Source organism: Papio anubis, chromosome 13 (genome assembly GCF_008728515.1).
Source record: "Papio anubis isolate 15944 chromosome 13, Panubis1.0, whole genome shotgun sequence".
Taxonomy (NCBI): domain Eukaryota; kingdom Metazoa; phylum Chordata; class Mammalia; order Primates; family Cercopithecidae; genus Papio; species Papio anubis.
Window position 1 is genome coordinate 105,437,905 of NC_044988.1, and position 19,851 is coordinate 105,457,755.

Below are 19,851 nucleotides of genomic sequence, written 5' to 3' on the forward strand. Positions count from 1 at the left end.
CGCAGCACTGGAGGTTCGGAAAAGCCCCCACCCCACTTCAGGCAATGCCTCACGCTGAGGCGTGGAATTGGACGAAAGTCCTGGGCAGAGCCCAAGCCATGAAGGGGACGCAGGGGCCAGGGCAGGATGGTCTCCTGACCACCACCCCAGCCCAGTGGATAGCACAGCCCCCGATGGGCAGCAGAGGCCCGGGTGCGGGAGGCGTGACTCTGGCCCCTGGGCCCGGCCCTCCTGTCTGCAGGGAGAGGCAGCGCGGGGGCTGTAGAGGGAAGTTGCTGGGTCAGGGGCAGGGGAGAAGCGTGATCTGGAACCCACATCAGAGCCTGAGACGGCCCCGATCCCTGTGGGCAGCACAGAAACAATCACAGGGTCCCTGGAGAAGAAGCTTCAGCTGGGACGTCCGAGGGCAAAACTGCCATCCAGCGCGCCCAGGAGCAGGGCCATTCCCTGGGACTTGGACACCCTCAGGGCTAAGGCCAAAGGTGCCCAGGCTAGAGCGGCACAGGGGCCCGCAGAGCTAAGCAAGGGGCACAGCCACGCTTGGTGTCCAGATGGGAGCACCAGCCCTCCCGGAGCGGGGCCCCAGGACATGCCAGGTCAGCACCCCCAGAGAGAAGCTGGCACGGGGGCTGCACGAGAAGCCTCAGAGCCCAGACCTGGTGCTCCCGAGACAGTGGACAGCGGCAGCCCAAGGGGAGTGACCTGCACTCTGGTTGCGAAATTCCACCCGGGGCCGCCTCCTTGGGTGTGTGGTCCACTCAGGGAGCCCGGGGCGGGGAGGGGGATTGTCAAAGTCGGCTAGATGTTAAACAAAAGGCAAGTCCCTTCTCCAGCAATGCGTCCAGGTTGGCAGGTCCAGCAGGGGACCTGAGCAGGCTGCAGGCTGGGACTTCCCAGCCAGTTGCAGGGATACCCTCCATACGGCTGGCCTGGGTCCTCTCTACCATGACAAGGACAGGACAGTCTGCCTTGGGCAGGGCCGCTGGCTACATGGGGACTGTTGGGCCTCTGTGTGTGTCCGTGTGGCCCACAATCATGTCACCCAGAGTCCCCAGCCTTCCGCTCAGCCTGGCCTCCATCAGAGTCCCCTGAAGAGTCCCCACCTCCCCCTGTCAAAAGGACCCCAACTCCTCAACCCTAACCCAACTGCAGCCAAGACCCACCCCGATGTCCTGACCAGAAGAGAGGAGCTGCACCCTGTCCCCTCCTCAGGGTGCACGGGGAGCCAACTTGGGGGACCTGCAGGAGGCACAGGGCCAAAGGATGCAGGGTGACCCCACTCTGCCATGAGACAGGGATGCAGAGATGCTGGCTGCCCGCATCTGCCCTGGCGGCATGCCCAGACCTATTTTTAAGCCCATTTACTAGAAATCCCACAAATTAAAGGAAATACGGATAATGTAGTAAGAATCCTGGGGGCCAAATAAAAGCTGCACATAATTGTCCTCGTGCTCCAGTGTGAGAATCTTAACCACAAAACCCAAATCTCCCCCAAAGCTCTTTTGAAACACTGAAGAATCTTGTGTAAAAGAGGGAAAAAAGGCGGGAGGCGGGGAGGCCTGCACGCGGCTCTGGGATCACGGGGAGGCCCTGGAGCCGGCTGGGCTGCCTTTAAGCCGGGGCCATAAAAGGTAATTACCGACATGAAAAATAAAGACCATAAATACAAACACCCAACTTCTATGGCTTGGCTCAGGAATGGCAATTGCAAAACTGGCAGCAGGCGCTTCTTTCCAGAAGGCAGGGCCAGACCCAGGCCCCATCCCTCTTCCCTCCCTGAGGGTCAGCTCCACACTGGGGCCGGGTGGGGGATGCCACCCTACCTTGACTCATCTGGTCCAGTCCCGAGAAGGCCAAGCACTGCTTGATCCTCCCTGGCAAGGCTGGACTCCAGCACCACACGCTTAGCCCCATCGGGTCTCAAAGGTGCCAGCTGGGGCGGCAGGACACTCCCGGGTGAAGGGCGTGGGAAACACAGCCAGTGATCACAGAGCCGTGAGGGGACCCTCAGAGCCCTGGGCACGTCCCCACCAGCCCGCTGGTCTCCAGGCTTCAGCCCTCCCTGCTCATCCCTCCCGCCAGACATGGCTATCTAGGGATCTGCCAGCTGACCAGAGCCTTCTCTGCATCCGGGGAGCCCCCCAACACAGTCATTCCCTGAGAGACTGTGGGTGCAGGGGTCAGGGGTTGGCCCGGGGGAAGGTGAAAGGGGGAGGGGAGGATGTCACCCCAGGATGCCCTGGCCTGAGGCCACAGTTTGTTCTGCACCATCACAGGGTGGGGACAAGGGCCCACTGGCTCTGTTACATACTAGAATGGACAGACGCTCGCTTGGCGGCTGGGGGAGGAGGAACAATGCCCGGTAAGGGGCTCCTCTTCTGCCTCCTCCCCTTGAATGCCCCTAAACCCCATCAGGGTCTGCAAATCCCCCACTGTGGGTTCAGATTCTGCTGCCTACGGGTGTCTCCCACTGCCTGGTTGGGAGGGACAGGCCAGCACTCCTGATGCCCCAGCTTGAGTGGTTACCAAACACAGGCTGCCCCGGCCTCCAGCCACTGGGACCCACAGCAGACACTGCCCATGGTGGCAGCTCCATTTCCCGGGCACTCACCACACAGAGGCACAGCCCTCAGATGGAGAGGTCCCCTCCCTCCAGGCCCAGATGCTAGAGGTCACCAGGCCCAACTCCCGGGCCGCCCCCTCATCCAGGAACCCTGACCATTGAGGGGTCCATGGCATTTGGCCACAGGAAGCGGCTGGAAGCAGAGAGAAGGCAGCCAGGGTCGGGGAGGGTAGATGGATGGGCCATGCTGATCGCACCCAAGAGGATGTGTGTTCACGTTCAGGAACCTGAGCAGCTACGAGCCTGTACAGCTCACACCGGGACCCAGCAGGTCTACCCCAGCCCCCAGCCTCAGCCCTCGTACGGCCAGGCGGCAACACCCTTCTCGTCAGGAAGAGGCAGATTGGAGGTCTACCAGGCTCAGGAACCAGCGAGAAGCCAGGTGGGTGGGCGGGGACAAGCCCACAAAGCAGAGAAATGCAAGCCCAGGTGCAGAGCACGCCATTAAGAAAAGTCAGTGGCTGGGCATGGTAGCTGTAATCCCAGCACTTTGGGAGACCAGGGCGCGCAGATCACCTGAGGTCAGGGGTTCGAGACCAGTCTGGCCAGCATGGCGAAATCCCATCCCTACTAAAAATACAAAAATTAACTGGGCATGGTGGTGCGCACCTGTAATCCCAGCTACTCAGGAGGCTGAGGCAGGAGAATCGCTTGAACTGGGGAGGTGGAAGTTGCAATGAGCCGAGATTGCACCATTGCACCTGTACTCCAGCCTGGGCGACAGGGCGAGACTCCGTCAAAAAAAAAAGAAAAAGAAAAACAAAAAAGAAAGAAAGAGAAAGAGAGAAAGAGAAAGAGAGAAACAGAGAGAGAGAGAGAAAGAGAAGGAAGGAAGGAAGGAAGGAAGGAAGGAAGGAAGGAAGGAAGGAAGGAAGGAAGGAAGGAAGGAAAAAGAAAGGAAAGAAAGAAGTTAGCAAGAAATTAGCAATTAAGCAACACGATGACTACAAGTCCTTCCCCGCTCGACGCCAAGGGACCACCCCGCAGTCACTCATTTACCTAGGATGGCGCACCTTTGACCTGCCATCTACCCGACCCCGGCAAGTTACAGGTATATACATGTCAGCTTTTGTCCAGGAAACATGCAAAGATTTCTCTCTATAGAAAAGACAATCCCAAAGACAGTGAGGTTTTGGCCCGTGGGGCATTAACCAGTTTTAGACCTTGTCTAGCAAGATCTGATAGGACCTCATCTTCAGTGCCCAGGCCCAGGGGCTCCTCTGGCACACTCCCAGCCAGCGACCATCCTACCTGCTCCTTCGTTGATGAGTTAAATACATAATACATGTTCTCTGTACATTCGCACCATCCTCATTTATCACTTTAAAAATTATACAGGCTGGGCACAGTGGCTCATGCCTGTAATCCCAACATTTTGGGAGGCCAATGGGGGTGGACTGCTTGAGCCCAGCAGTTCAAGATCAGCCTGAGCAACATGGCGAAACCCATCTCTACAAAAAAATACGAAGAATTAGCCGGGTGTGGAGGTGCATGACTGTAGTCCCAGCTGCTTGGGAGGCTGAGGTGGGAGGATCACCTGAGCCTGGGAGGCCGAGGCCGCAGCGTGTCGTGGTTGTGCCACTGCACTCCAGTCTGGGTGACAGGGCAAGACCCTGTCTCTAAATAAGTAAATAAATAAAATTATACGTTGACAGGACATCCTAGCAACATGAGGTATGTGGCCCGTGCTCAACCCCACGCCTGTCTTCTCGTGTCTTCCCGAGGGAAGAACCCAGACTTCGCCATCACCGTTTTCTTGGTTGTTGTTGTTGTTGCTGTTTCACCCTTTTTCCCTGGGACTGTTCCCGTGTCTGGTTGTGGGTCAAGTCTGTCAATCTATCTATATCCTGTCAAATGTGTGGTTTGAGCCACATTCCTGTTCCGTGGCAGGGACCGGGGATTAGCGGCCACCAGGACCCCTAGGCTGGTCTCGGCCATGCTGTGCAGAGCACCTGAGAGCGACGTGCCAGCGAGGGGGCCCTGGAGACTGGGGTCTGACTCTGCGGGCTGACCCTGTGGAGATGCCTGCAGGGCCAATGAGGAGCTCAGGTCCTGTCCCTATTGATCATCTTTGTTCTTCAATCTAGGAAAGAGGTCATATACATTGCAGAAGCAAACACTTCCCTCCAAGATAAGAAGAGGTGAGCCATTTTCCAGATTGACGTTTGACCTGTGGCTGAGCCTGCAAGTTCTCTGCATGTCCATCACCAGGACAAGCCTTTCCCTGCCATAAAGTATAGCATTTTTCCTACCTGGGAAGGGGATGCACAAACAAGATTACAAAATCTCTTAAAGAGGCCGAGCGCAGTGGCTCACACCTGCAATCCCAGCACTTTGGGAGGCCGAGGCTGGTGGATCACCTGAGGTCAGGAGTTCAAGACCAGCCTGGCCAACATAGTGAAATCCCATCTCTACTAAAAATAGAAAAATTAGCCAGGCATGGTGGTGGGCACCTATTATCCCAGCTACTCAGGAGGCTGAGGCAGGAGAATTGCTTGAATCTGGGAAGTGGAGGTTGCAGTGGGCTGAGATCATACCACCTGTACCCCAGCCTGGGCAACAGAGGGAGATTCTATCTTAAAAAAAAAAAAAAAAAGGAAGTCACTTAAACAACTGTGCCCTCATTGGCTAGGAGATACTGTGCAACTTTACAAATCTAACACTGTTAGAACTCCTGGAATATAATGAAACTGTAGGCCAGGCGTGGTAACTCAGGTCTATAATCCCAGCACTTTGGGAGGTCAAGGCAGAGAGATCACTTGAGTCCAGGAGTTTGAGACAAGCCTGGGCAACATGGCAAGATCTCATCTCTACAAAAAATTCAAACATGAGCTGGGCATTGTGTTATATACCTGTGGTCCCAGCTACTCAGGAGACTGAGGGGGGAGAATCGCTTGGGCCCAGGAGATCAGGGCTGCAGTGAACTATGACTGCACTACTGCACTCCAGCCTGAGTGAGAGTGAGACCCTGTCTCAAAAAAAAAAAAAAGACAAAAGTAAATCCTAATCCTTAAAAACTACTAGGAGAATGAACAAGCACAGCAAGATTGCAAAATATAAACTCAGTATCCAAAAATCACAAGTATTTCTCTACACTTGCAATGAACAACCTAAAAATAAAATCAAGTAAACAATTCCATTTACAACGGCATCAAAAAGCATAAAATACATAGGAATACATTTAACAAAAGTAGTGTAAAACTCATACTTTGAAAGTTTCAAAATTCTGTTGAAAGAAATGAAAGATCTAAATAAATGAGAAGATATCCATATTCATGGGATGGGAAGACTTAACATTATTAAAGTCTTCCTTAATCACGTTAATTAAGGAATACGCCCCAAATTGATCTACAGATTCAATGCAATCTCTATCAAAATTCCGATTAATTTCTTTGCCAATATTGACGAGTTGATGCTAAAAATTCATATGGAAATGCAAGGGTCCCAGGAGAGCCAAAACGATATTGAAAGAGGAACGAAGTTGGAGCAGTCATACTTCTGAATTTCTAAACTTGCTATAAAGCCACTGTAATCAAGACAGTGTGGTGCTGATCTAAGGACAGACTTAGATCAATGGAATAGATGAGTCTATAAATGTATTCATGTGTCTGCAGCCAATTAATTTAATAAGGGTGCCAAGACCATTCAATGGGGGAAAGAACAGTCTTTTCAAAATATGGTGCTGGGACAACTGGATAGCCACATGCCAAAGAATAAGGCAAGACCCTTCCCTCACACCATATACAAAAATTAACTTAAAATATTTCAAAGACCTAAATGTAAGAGCTAAAAACCATAAAACTCTTACAAGAAAATACGGGATACATCTTTGTGGTCTTGGGTTAAAGAATGGATTCTTACATATGACACTAAAGAGCAAAGCAACTCAAGGAAAGAACAAACCAGACCAGGCATGGTGGCTCACGCCTGTAATCCAACACTTTGGGAGGCTGAGGCAGGAGGATCGCTTGAGCCCAGGAGTTCAAGACCAGCCTGGGCAACATAGCAGGACCTTGTAGCTACAGAAAATAAAAAATTAGGCCAGGCTTTGTGGTGGCTCATGCCTATAATCCCAGCACTTTGGGAGACAGAGGCAGGCAGATCACTTGAGGTCAGAAGTTCAATACAAGCCTGGCCAACACGGTTAGACCCCGTCTCTACTAAAAATACAAAAGTTAGCCAGACGTGGTGGCACACACCAGTAGTCCCAGCTACTCAGGTGGTTGAGGTAGGAGAATCGATTGAACCTGAGACACCAAGGTTGCGGTGAGCCAAGATTGTGCCACCGCACTCCAGCCTGGGTGACAAAGCGAGATGCGGTTTCGAACAAATTTAAACAAAAACAAACAAATAATACAAAATTAGCCTTGAGTGGTGGCACATGCCTGTAGTCCCAGCTACTCAGGAGGCTGAGGTGTTAGAATCACTTTAACCTAGGAGGTTAAGGCTGCAGGAAGGGGCTGGAGCCGTGTTCATGCCACTGCCCTCCAGCCTGGGTGACAGAGACCCTGTCTCCAAAAAATAAATAAATAAAAAGTAAGAAAAGAAAAACCAGACATATTAGACTTTCTCAAAATGTAAATATCTTGTGCTTCAAAGAATACCATAAAGAAAGTAAAAAGAGGACGGGCATGGTGGCTTACGCCTGTAATCCCAACACTTTGGGAGGCAGAGGTGGGCGGATCACGAGGTCAGGAGTTTGAGACCAGCCTTGCCAACATGGTGAAAACCCATCTCTACTAAAAATACAAAATTAGCCGGGTGTGGTGGTGGGTGCCTGTAATCCCAGCTACTCGGGAGGTTCAAACAGGAGAATCACTTGAACCCGGGAGGCAGAGATTGCAGTGAGCCACAAATGCGCCACTGCACTCTAGCCTAGGCAACAGAGTGAAACTCCGTCTTGAAAAAATAAATAAATAAATAAAAAGAAACCAAAGAATAGAAGGGAATATCTGCCTACCATACAAGAGACTTATATCTAACATATATATAAAGAATTCTGACAACTCAACAATAAAAAGACAAATAACCCAATTTAAAAATAGGCAAGGCATCTGAAAAGATATTTCTCCAAATACTATGCACAAATGTCCAATATACACACGCCAAAATATTCAGCATCATTAGCCATCAGGGAAATGCAAATCAAAACCACAAAGAGATACCACTTCATACCCACTAGGATGGCTATCATCAAAAAGACAGAAAACAAAGGTTGGTGGAAATGTAAAAAGATGTAGCGATCGGGAATGTAAAATGTTAAGGCCACGTATGGAAAACAATCTGGAATTTCCTCAAAAGGTCCAAGAGAATTCCTACATGACCCAGTAATTCCAACCCTAGGTATGCAGCCAAGAGAAAGGAAAGCATGCATCCACACGGAAACTTGTTCGGAGTGTTCCTCGCAGTATCATTTGCAAGAGCCAAGAAGTGGAAATACACAAATGCACCTGCTGAACGGATAAGTAAAACGTGGAATATCCATACAACATCATTCGGCAATGATAGGAATGAAGTACTGAGAGAGCACGGATGAGCCCCACGCTAAGAAAAACATTACGCTAAGTGTGAAAAAAATGCTGGTCACAAGAGGCCACATATTATGAGATTCCATTGATACAAAATGTCCAGAACAGATCATTTAAAAATATATTAAAAAAGAAAAAAAAAAAAAGATTTAGCTGCATGCGGTGGCTCAAGCCTGTAATCCCAGTACTTTGGGAGGTCAAGGCGGGCAGATCACCTGAGGTTGGGAGTTCGAGACCAGCCTCGGCAACATGGCAAAACCCCGTCTCTACTAAAAATACAAAATTAGCCAGACATGGTGGTGGGCGCCTGTAATCCCAGCTACTCGGGAGGCTGAGGCAGGAGAATTGCTTGAACCCAGGAGGCGGAGGTTGTGGTGAGCCAAGATCGCACCATTGCACTCCAGCCTAAACAAGAAGAGCGAAACTCTGTCTCAGATGATGAAACCCTGTCTCTACTCATGATACAAAAATTAGCTGGGCGTGGTGGCAGGCAACTGTAATCCCAGCTACTCAGGAGGCTGAAGCAGGAGAATCACTTGAACTTGGGAGGTGGAGGCTGCAATGAGCCAAGATAACGCCACTGCACTCCAGCCTGGGTGACAGAGCGAGACTCTGTCTCAAAAGAAAAAAAAGATTTGTTGTTGCCTAGAGCCGGGAGCAGTGGGGTGAGGGAGGGATGGGGGAATGAGAACGACTACCAAAGAGTGTGGGTTTTTTTTTGGAGTGATGAAGATGCTCTAGAATTTATGGCGGTAACGGCTGCATAGCTCTGAATACAGATGTGTTGATTAACGATGGGGATACATTCTGAGAAATGCATCATTAGGTGATTCTGTTGTTGTCTGAACATCACAGGTGATTTTGTTGTTCTGTGAACATCACAGAATGCACTTAAACAAAGTTAGATAGGCCGGGCACGGTGGCTCACTCCTGTAATCCCAGCACTTTGGGAGGCTGAGGCAGGCAGACCACGAGGTCAAGAGATGGAGACCATCTGGCCCACATGGCAAAACCCCGTCTCTACTAACAATACAAAAATTAGCTGGGTGTGGTGGTGGGCACCTGTAAGTCCCAGCTACTCAGGAGGCTGAGGCAGGAGAATCACTTGAACCCGGGAGGCAGAGGTTGCGGTGAGCCGAGATCGCGCCACGGCACTCCAGCCCGGTGACAGAGCGAGATGCCATCTCAAAAAAAACAACAACAACAACAACAACAAAAAAAAAACAAAGCTAGATGGTACAGCCTACTGCACACTCAGGCTACATGGCATGGCCTAGTGCTCCTGGGTTATAAACCTATGGGGCATGGTACTGTACCAAATAGCGCAGGCAACAGCAACACAACGGGAAGCATCTGTGTATCAAAACATAGTAAAGATTCAGTAAAAATATAGGATAAAAGATTAAAAATGGTGAAATTGTAGAGGGCACTTATCATGAATGGAACTTGCAGGACTGGGCGTCGCTCTGGGTGAGTGAGTAGTGAGAGAATGTAAAGGCCTGGGACATTACTATACGCTATGAAGACTGTGTAAACACTGTACATTTAGGCTATACTATATTTATCTTTTTTTTTTTTTGAGACGGAGTCTCGCGCTGTCGCCCAGGCTGGAGTGCAGTGGCCGGATCTCAGCTCACTGCAAGCTCCGCCTCTCGGGTTCATGCCATTCTCCGGCCTCAGCCTCCCGTGTAGCTGGGACTACAGGCGCCCGCCACCGCGCCCGGCTATTTTTTGTATTTCTTAGTAGAGACGGGGTTTCACCGTGTTAGCCAGGATGGTCTCGATCTCCTGACCTCGTGATCCGCCCATCTCGGCCTCCCAAAGTGCTGGGATTACAGGCTTGAGCCACCGCGCCTGGCCTATATTTATCTTTTTTAAAAAAACAATTGTGTGACTGGGCACGGTAGCTCATACCTGTAATCCCAGCACTTTGGGAGGCCGAGGCAGGCGGAGTACCTGAGGTGAGGAGATAAGACCAGCCTGGTCAACATGGCGAAACCCTGTCTCTACTAAAAAATACAAAAATTAGTTGGGCATAGTGGTGTGCACCTGTAATCCCAGCTACTCAAGGGGCTGAGGCAGGAGGATTGCTTAACCCAGGAGGCAAAGGTTGCAGTGAGCCGAGATCGCACCACTGCACTCCAGCCTGGGCAACAAGAGTGAAACTCCATCTCAAAAAAAGTAATTTTGCAGGGACATTATGATGGCTACAATGTCACTAGGGAATAGAATTTTTCAGCTCTATTATAATCTCATGAGCGCACCACTGTATATGCTGTCCACTGACCAAACTGTTGTTATGCAGTATGTGGCTATATACTAAAAACCACTAAACCGTACAGTGTATGAGTGAATTGTAGGACACATAAATTGTCTCAATAAAGATATTATTTCAAAACTAAAAATACAGATAAGCCAAAATGAAATTTTAAAAATCGAGCGGCTCACAGGAAGGCAGAAAAAAGAAACAAAAGACAGGATAGAATAAAAAACTGAAATAGGAGACAAGGCCTTAGCACATCAATAATTTCATTAAATGTAAATGATCTAAAAACATCCATTAAAAGACAGAGATTGATAGAATACTTTTTTTTTTTAAGATGAAGTTTTACTCTTGTTGCCCAGGTTGGAGTGCAACGGCATGATCTTAGCTCACTGAGACCTCTGTTCCCCAGATTCAAGCGATTCTCCTGCCTCAGCCTCCCGAGTAGCCAGGATTACAGGTGTGCACCACCACGCCCGGCTAATTTTTTGTATTTTTAGTAGAGACGGGGTTTCACCATGTTGGCCAGGCTGGTCTCAAACTCCTGACCTTGTGATCTACCTGCCTCGGCCTCCCAAAGTGCTGGGATTATAGGCATGAGCCACTGCACCTGGCCTGAAGTGAGTTTCTTTTAGACAGCATATAGCTGAGTCATATTTTAAAATGTCTTCTATCAACCGGGCATGGTGGCTCACACCTGTAATTCCAACACTTTGGGAGGCCAAGCCAGGTGGATCTCACCTGAGGTCAGGAGTTTGAGACCAGCCTGGCCAACATGGTGAAACCCCATCTCTACTAAAAATACAAAAATTAGCCAGGCGTGGTGGCGGGCACCTGTAATCCCAGCTACTTGGGAGGCTGAGGCAAGAGAATTGCTTCAAACCAGAAGGCAGGGGTTGCAGTGAGCCGAGACCATGCCACTGCATTCCAGCCTGGGTGAAAGAGTGAAACTTTGTATCAAAAAACAACAACAACAACAAACAAACAAAAACACACCTCACTTCAAATATAATGATATAGGTAGGTTAAAACGAAAAGAATAGGCCGGGCGCGGTGGCTCAAGCCTGTAATCTCAGCACTTTGGGAGGCCGAGACAGGCGGATCACGAGGTCAGGAGATCGAGACCATCCTCGCTAACACGGTGAAACCCTGTCTCTACTAAAAAATACAAAAAACTAGCCGGGCAAGGTGGTGGCGCCTGTAGTCCCAGCTACTCGGGAGGCTGAGGCAGGAGAATGGCGTAAACCCAGGAGGCGGAGCTTGCAGTGAGCTGAGATCCGGCCACTGCACTCTAGCCTGGGGGACAGAGCAAGACTCCGTCTCAAAAAAAAAAATGAAAAGAATAGAAAAAGATAAATCATGCAAACTTAAAACAAAGCAAGGGTTGTTTTATTTACATCAAATAAAGCATATTTCAGAGCAAAGAAAATTATCAGAGATAGAGTAGGACACGACACAATAATTAAAGCATCAATCCACTAAGATACAGCAATCCTAAATGTCCATGTACCAGACAACGGACCTACAAAATACATGAAGCACAAACTGACAGAACTAAAGACAAATCCACAATTCTAATGGAGGCTTTAACAACCTTCTCTCAACAATGACAGAACAACTAGATAGAAAATCAGCAGAGACAGTGAATTAAATAACATCAACAGGATCTAACTGACATTACAGAACTCTCCACTTAACAACAGCAGATCATATGTTCTTTTCACGTACCCGCGGAACGTATGACAAGACAGATGATATTCTGGCCCAGAAAAAAAAAACCTCAAGAACTTTACATGACTTAAAATTACACAGTGTGTTCTCCAATCACAGTAGAATCAAACTAGAAATCATAACATAAAGGTAACAGGGAAATCTAGAAACAGAAATACACAACATACATCTAAGTAATCCATATGTCAAAGAAGTCTCAAGGAAATCAAATACAATGAAAAGAAAAATATAACATACCAAAGCTTGTGGGACACCGCTTAAGTGGGGCTGAGAGGAAAATTTATAGCATTACTGGATGTATTAGAAAAAAGGAAAAGTCTCAGATCAATCATATAAGCTCTCATCTCAAGAAATCAGAAAAAGGCCGGGCGCGGTGGCTCAAGCCTGTAATCCCAGCACTTTGGGAGGCTGAGACGGGCGGATCATGAGGTCAAGAGATCGAGACCATCCTGGCTAACACGGCGAAACCCCGTCTCTACTAAAAAAAATACAAAAAACTAGCCGGGCGTGGTGGCGGGCGCCTGTAGTCCCAGCTACTCGGGAGGCTGAGGCAGGAGAATGGCGTGAACCCAGGAGGTGGAGCTTGCAGTGAGCTGAGATCTGGCCACTGCACTCCAGCCTGGGCAATAGAGCGAGACTCCGTCTCAAAAATAAATAAATAAATAAAAACAAACTAGCTAGGCATGGTGGAGTACACCTGTGGTCCCAGCTACTTGGGAGGCTGAGGCGGGAGGATTGCTTCAGCCTAGGAGGTCAAAGCTGCAGCAAGCTGTGGTCTCGCCACTACATTCCAGCCTGGGTGACATAGCAAGACTGTCTCAAAATATATATATATATATATTTAATTTTTTAAAAAATGAGGACCCCAGTAGGAGCTGCAGTGGACAGGGGGTGTGAGCGTGGATCCAACTGCATCAGAGTACATAGTTCTGCCCATCGGGGAGAAGAGGCGTTTGTCTCAAAGTGAAACGCACGATTGGTCTAGAATGCCAAAGAGAACAGCAAAAGACAAAAGACTCCAGGGGATGTATGGACAACCCGAGAATGTTTGCAGAAAGTCGACTTGATTGTCCTTGGTTTATAACACCTGTAAATAAGGAGTATGAAAAGAAGCCGCGTGTGCTACAATTTTGGCACAATTTGCTCAGTTTCGACGAGTATATTCCTAATTGTTTTAAAGGTGCTTATGCATCCTCTACTGCCAAGTACTGCATTCGCGTCCAAGCAGGATTTGGTGTTCCGTCTGCTAAAATGCCGACTGGTCTTGGAGTATCTGGTCTGCCCAGAAACAGGGTCAGCAATAAGTGGTGATCCTTCCCTCTGCCCTGGAAGCAGACCCTGCCTCTCACCGAAATAACCAACAGGGCTTTGCACAGACTCCGTCACGTCCTTGACTTTCTTTTTTTTTAATTAAGATCTTGGCTGGGCACAGTGGCTCATGCCTGGAATCCCAGCACTTTGGGAGGCTGAAGCAGAAGGGTCACTTGAGTCCAGGAGTGAGAGACCAGGAGAGATGGTGAGATTATCGTCTCCACAAATAATCTGTTAAAAAATTAGCCAGGCGTGGCCAGGTGCAGTGACTCATGCCTGCAATCCCAGCACTTTAGGAGGCCAAGGCGGGCGGATCACAAGGTCAGGAGATCGAGACCATCCTGGCTAACACGGTGAAACCCTATCTCTACTGAAAAAAAAATACAAAAAAAGTAGCCGGGTGCGGTGGCGGGCCCCTGCAGTCTCAGCTACTCGGGAGGCTGAGGCAAGAGAATGGCGTGAACCTGGGAAGAGAGCTTGCAGTGAGCCGAGGTCGCACCACTGCACTCCAGCCCGGGTGACAGAGCAAGACCCCGTCTCAAAAAAAAAAAAAAACGCGCCAGGCATAGTGGGACACACTTGTCATCCCAGCGACTCGGGAGGCTGAGGCAGGAGGATCCCTCGAGCACAGGAATGCGAGGCTGCAATGAGCTATGATCCCGCCACTGCACTCTGGCCTGGGCCCACAAAGCAAGACCCTGTCTCAAAAAAAAAGAAAAAAAAAAGAAAACAGGCCAGGCACAGTGGCTCACACCTGTAATCCCAGCACTTTGGGAGGCCCAGGGGGGTGGATCATGAGGTCAGGAGATAGAGACCATCCTGGCTAACACAGTGAAACCTCATCTCTACTAAAAAACAAAAATTAGCAGGGCATGGTGCTAGGTGCCTGTGGTCCCAGCTACTTGGAAGGCTGAGGCAAGAGAATCGCTTGAACCCAGGAGGTGGAGGTTGCAGTGAGCCAAGATCGCACCACTGCACCCCAGCCTGGGCAACAGAATGAGGCTCCATCTCAAAAAAAAAAAAAAAAAAAAAAAAGAAAAGAAAAGAAAAAGAAAGAAAACAGTCCGGGCACAGTGGCTCATGCCTGTAATCCCAGCACTTTGGGGGGCAAGGCAGGCGGATCACGAGGTCAGGAGATCGAGACCATCCTGGCTAACACGGTGAAACCCCGTCTCTACTAAAAATACAAAAAACTAGCCGGGCGAGGTGGTGGGCGCCTGTAGTCCCAGCTACTCGGGAGGCTGAGGCAGGAGAATGGTGTGAACCCGGCAGGCGGAGCTTGCAGTGAGCCGAGATCGCACCACTGCACTCCAGCCTGGGCGACAGAGGAAGACTCCGTCTCAAAAAAAAAAAAAAAAGAAAAGAAAGTTCTTCATTCCAGAAACATTAAGGTTCCTTACAAAGATGTTAATAATTTCTGAGGTTATTTAAAATTACGTATTATCCCTTCAATTAACACAGACAGGCTGGTCAAAACCATTCCTCGTTCTCCAGCCTGGCAAGGCTGCCTGCCTTCCACAAGGACCCAACCTCTGGTTCAATATTGACTCCATACTGACTGCGCCTCCGCCAAGTCAGACCCTAAACTGCACCGACAGACAAAGCTGGACCTTCCGAACGACCATCCCCTGCGACTCCCAGAGGGCCCACGTAGGTGATCACATTCTATTCCCAGCTCACCCACAGGGCTCGGGTCTGTGTCATTCTGAGCCTCAGCGTCCACATCTCACACAGAGTGGCAGGAAGCGCAGCCTTCCCAGCCAAGGCTGAGTTGGCAGGATCAAGGGATGCTGGTGGGAATGGGTTCTCACACGGTCTCCTTCTGGGAGCCCGGAAGCTCTGTCCCCCACTCGCTGTTGCGTATGGGGCTGGGGGAACAGCAATCGGATCCTCACGAAACAGTGACGTGAGGCCCAGTAGAGGATGTGACCTCCTCCAGGCTGACGCTCTTGGTTCTGTGTGAAATGAACCGATTCCACCTTGTCCTCAACGGCGGCTTCTGCTCCCTCGAAGAGGCAGGTCAGGAGTGGGGAGCCCCAGGTGTGGGTGCAGCAGGCTGCAAGGACCCACACACACACTCAGACTTGGCCTCAGACACTGTCACACGGCCCCAAGGAGGTGGCCAGGACTCCAGGACACCTTCTGGTCCAGTCTGGCACTGACTGGGATGCAGGTGAGCTGGCTGCGGCTGCCTGGCTGGGATACTGAGCGGGGAAAGCCCTCCCCAGCTCCCCCGAGGCCGGCTGCTGCAAAGTGACTGAAATGCTCCTTACAGGTGCCCACTCTCCCCAGGCTTGGAACTTGGAAGCGAACGTCTCCCAGAGCCCGTTTCCCTTTCACGGCCATCAGCAGCGGCTCCGTGTGAACCTGCCGTCTCCTACATCGCAGTTCAGTTTCTCAAACTTTGACTGTGCAGCCGGGGCCAAGCCCGGGCTGTCGTGACCGAGGACGCATCTTCTTTCATGGGGCATGGGCCCACATTCAGGCTTCAGGGTTGCAGGTCCTGCGGGAGCAGAGCCTGCAAGGCTCCCCCAGGAAACCTGTGCGGACCCTGTCCTAAGCTCCCTGTGCTCGGCCTTCCACACGCAGGGAGGGCACCTCCGTGCAGACCGCGCTGAGGGGAGGAGACTCACCCAACACCCACAGGCCCTGTCGGTGAAACCTTAGAGACGGGTGTCTTGGGTTTGGGCTCTGAGGCTCGGGACACAAGATCCCATGAGAACAAAGTCATCCCCTCTGGAGTGAGAGGCTGCTGAAAACAGATCCCAGGCTTCCCTACAAAGTGCCCAGGAGCAGCCCCACAGCCCTCCATGTGCTCAGTGCCTGTGGCCCTAACACTGCTGCCCGTTCCTCTGCTGCGTCTGTGACAAAACTTGAAGACACCTGCTTCTCAAGGCCCTGCCTGAAGGTTATTTGTGGTCACAAAGGGATCCTGCAAAGAACAGTCATCAAAAACTTGGAAACAAAGCAAACAGGCACCTTTTGCGGCCTCTGCCTGATTTGCAACTCAGTAGTGATGACACCCCGTATACTCCGTGACATCCTAAGTCTGATATATGCAACCAAAAGAGAAGCAAATGATTTCTGTCCAGTAGCAAAGAGAACCCCAAGGGGCAGGGTTTCCCGGCCCTGCGGAACTGGAAGCAGTGCTGTAACTAACCAAACAATCTGCCCAGCCTCCTCTCCTCAGTGACTCTCAACGCCCAGTTCCTCAAACGTTCTCTGAGCCAGGTTTCCTGTCCATACCATGGCAAAAATGAAACGAAATTCTGATGCACCCCTCAGCCCGGTGAACCTCAAAGACATGACGCCGAGTGAAAGCTACCAGACACACACAGATGACGCCACGGGGTTGCTCTCACACGCGGGCCCAGAGCAGGACGGTTCAGAGAAAGGAAGCAGAATGGAGGTTTCCGGGGCCTGGGGGACAGAGGGAGGGGAGCTGGTGTTCAATGGCTGCAGTTTTGGTCAGGGATGATGAAAAAGTTCTGGAAACAGAGGTGAGGGTTGACAATGCATGTGAATATTCTTACTGACACTGAACTGTGCACTTAAAAATGGTTAAAATGGTAAATTTCATGTTGTGTATATTTGACTACAACTTTAAAAAAATGCATTGGCCTGGTGTGGTGGCTCACACCTGTAATCCCAGCACTTTGAGGCCAAGGCCAGCAGACTGCTTGAGCCCAGGAGGTCGCAACACGGTGAAACTGGGTCTCTACAAATAATTTAAAAACTAGCCTGGCTTGGTGGCATGTACCTGTAGTCCCAGCTACTCAGGAGGCTGAGGCGGGAGGATCGCCTGAGCCCAGGAGGTGAAGGCTACAGTAAGCTGTGATTGCACCACTGCACTCCAGCCTGGGTAACAGAGTGAGACCTTATCTCCAAAAACATTTTATTTAATAAAAATTAAAATCCTTAAAAGTTACCCTTTGATCAGACCTGCATGTGAAAGGCCAAAGAATAAAGCTTCAAGAGCTGAAGAGAGGCCGAGCGCGGAGGCTCACGCCTAGAATCTCCAGGCTCACTTTGGGAGGCCAAGACGGGCATATCACCTGAGATCAGGAGTTTGAGACCAGTCTGGCCAATAAGGTGAAACCCCGTCCCTACTAAAAATACAAAAATTAGGCCGAGCGTGGAGGCTCACGCCTATAATCCCAGCACTTTGGGAGGCTGAGGCGGGCGGATCATGAGGTCAGGAGATCGAGACCATCCTGGCTAACACGGTGAAACCCCGTCTCTACTAAAAATACAAAAAAATTAGCCGGGCGTGGTGGTGGCACCTGTAGTCCCAGCTACTCGGGAGGCTGAGGCAGGAGAATGGAGTGAACCCGGGAGGTGGAGCTTGAAGTGAGCAGAGATCACACCACTGCACTCCAGCCTGAGCGACAGAGCGGGACTCCGTCTCAAAAAAAAAAAAAATTAGCCAGGTGTGGTGGCGCATGCCTGTAATCCCAGCCACTTGGGAGGCTGAGGCAGGAGAATCGCTTGAACCCAGAGGTAGAGGTTGCAGTGAGCCGAGATCGTGCCACTGTACTCTAGCCTGGGCAACAGAGCAAGACTCCATCTCAAAAAACAAAAACAAAAAAAGCAGAAGATAAACATTGCCTTTGGCAAAACAAACAAACAACAAAAAGAAACCAGGGCACAAGGGACACTGTTGATAAATCGTTTTTCATTAAAATAGAGAAAGATAAAGACCAACACTAAGGAAAAACAAGCTGAGAAGGACAGAGATCTGCAACATGTGTATCTTCAGCAAAGGGTGTGCGGTCAGAGTATGGAAAGAATTCTACAAATTCTACGAATCAATCAAGAAAAGGGAAACTCCATCCTGGCTAACATGGTGAAACCCCGTCTCTACCAAAAGATACAAAAAAAAAAAACTAGCCGGGCGAGGTGGCGGGCGCCTGTAGTCCCAGCTACTCGGGAGGCTGAGGCAGGAGAATGGCTTAAACCCGGGAGGCGGAGCTTGCAGTGAGCTGAGATCTGGCCACTGCAGTCCAGCCTGGGCGACAAAGCGAGACTCCGTCTCAAAAAAAAAAAAAAAAAAAAAGAAAAGGGAAACTCACAGAGGAGGGAGGGGCAGGAGCCCAGAGCAGGCCCTTCACACTCAGACAGTGACACATGAGCAGGGGGCAGCTGTGCGGTCACCAGGGAAATGCGAGGGGACCCCAAGGACTCAGGCCACACCCACACGGGGGAGCAGGCAAGGGGGCAATAAAATTGTGCTTAAAATTATTTATAAAGTTATAAAAGGTAAGTGAAAGTAGTTTGAAAACTGAATAAGGATCAGTGAATACTGGCTTGTGCTTTATTACACAAAGGTGTGCTTTTAAGAGTGAAAACCATATAAATAATATCAGTCCCATCATAGTACAAAAAAAAAAAAGAAAACTTTTTTTTAGTAGAGACGGGGTTTCACCACGTTGGCCAGGCTGGTCTCGAACTCCTGACCTCGTGATCCGCCCGCCTCGGCCTCCCAAAGTGCTGGGATTACAGGTGTGAGCCACTGCGCCCGGCCCACAGTTTTACAATCACGAGGTTTGCAGTACTGTCTTTAAACGATCCACACACGAGTTTACAGACACAGTGGTAGACAGTGGGATGGACCAGGCACCCACTCAAACCCTCATTCCCAAGGCCGGGTGCATACTCACCCCCTGGCAGGGGGTCCCCAGGACCCCCAGCCCCCTCAACCTTGTGGCCAGCCCCACCCGCCTGCAGTCCAGAAGACGCCAGAATTCCATGAAGCTCAGTCCCTCGGAATGCAGAATTCACGAGCCATGAGCAGGACAGGCACATCTGGGAGCAGGTTCTCCAAATTCCGGCTCTCATTTCAGGAACTAAAAGCCCAGGCTTTTCCATTTAATCTTTAAAGGGCAACCCTTAATACAGGTTTTTCCATTTAATCCTTAAAGTAAGCTCAGGTGAAATACTATGGCCCTACTGTACAGATGAGAAAACTGAAGCTTGGAGGTGGGACGTGGCCAGCTCACTGGCCCTAGAACTATACCTGGATGCATAGACAGGATTCCAGGAGAATGTGCTCCTGAGCCATAAACCTGTGCGGGGCAAGAGGAGCCAGCCCAGCCCCCAGAGCAGGACAGAAAGGGCCACGGGAATGGCCAGGGGACAGGTCAGGCGCCTGGGTCTCAGCCACATCAGAACTGAGCAAAGCGAGGCCCTCAGGCAGGGCTGTCATCACAAGTGGCACCACAGCCACCGCCGCGTCCTGGTCCCCGGTATGCACCCCCAGCGTGGTCCCCTCCAGGAGCTGAGGCTCTCAGGGGCCAGACCTCTTGCCCCTCGTCCAGGCGACCCTGTGGGCAGCAGGCGAAGCCAAGGGAGGCTGAGGAGCACACATCCATCCCCGCGGGGAGCAGACGCCCTCG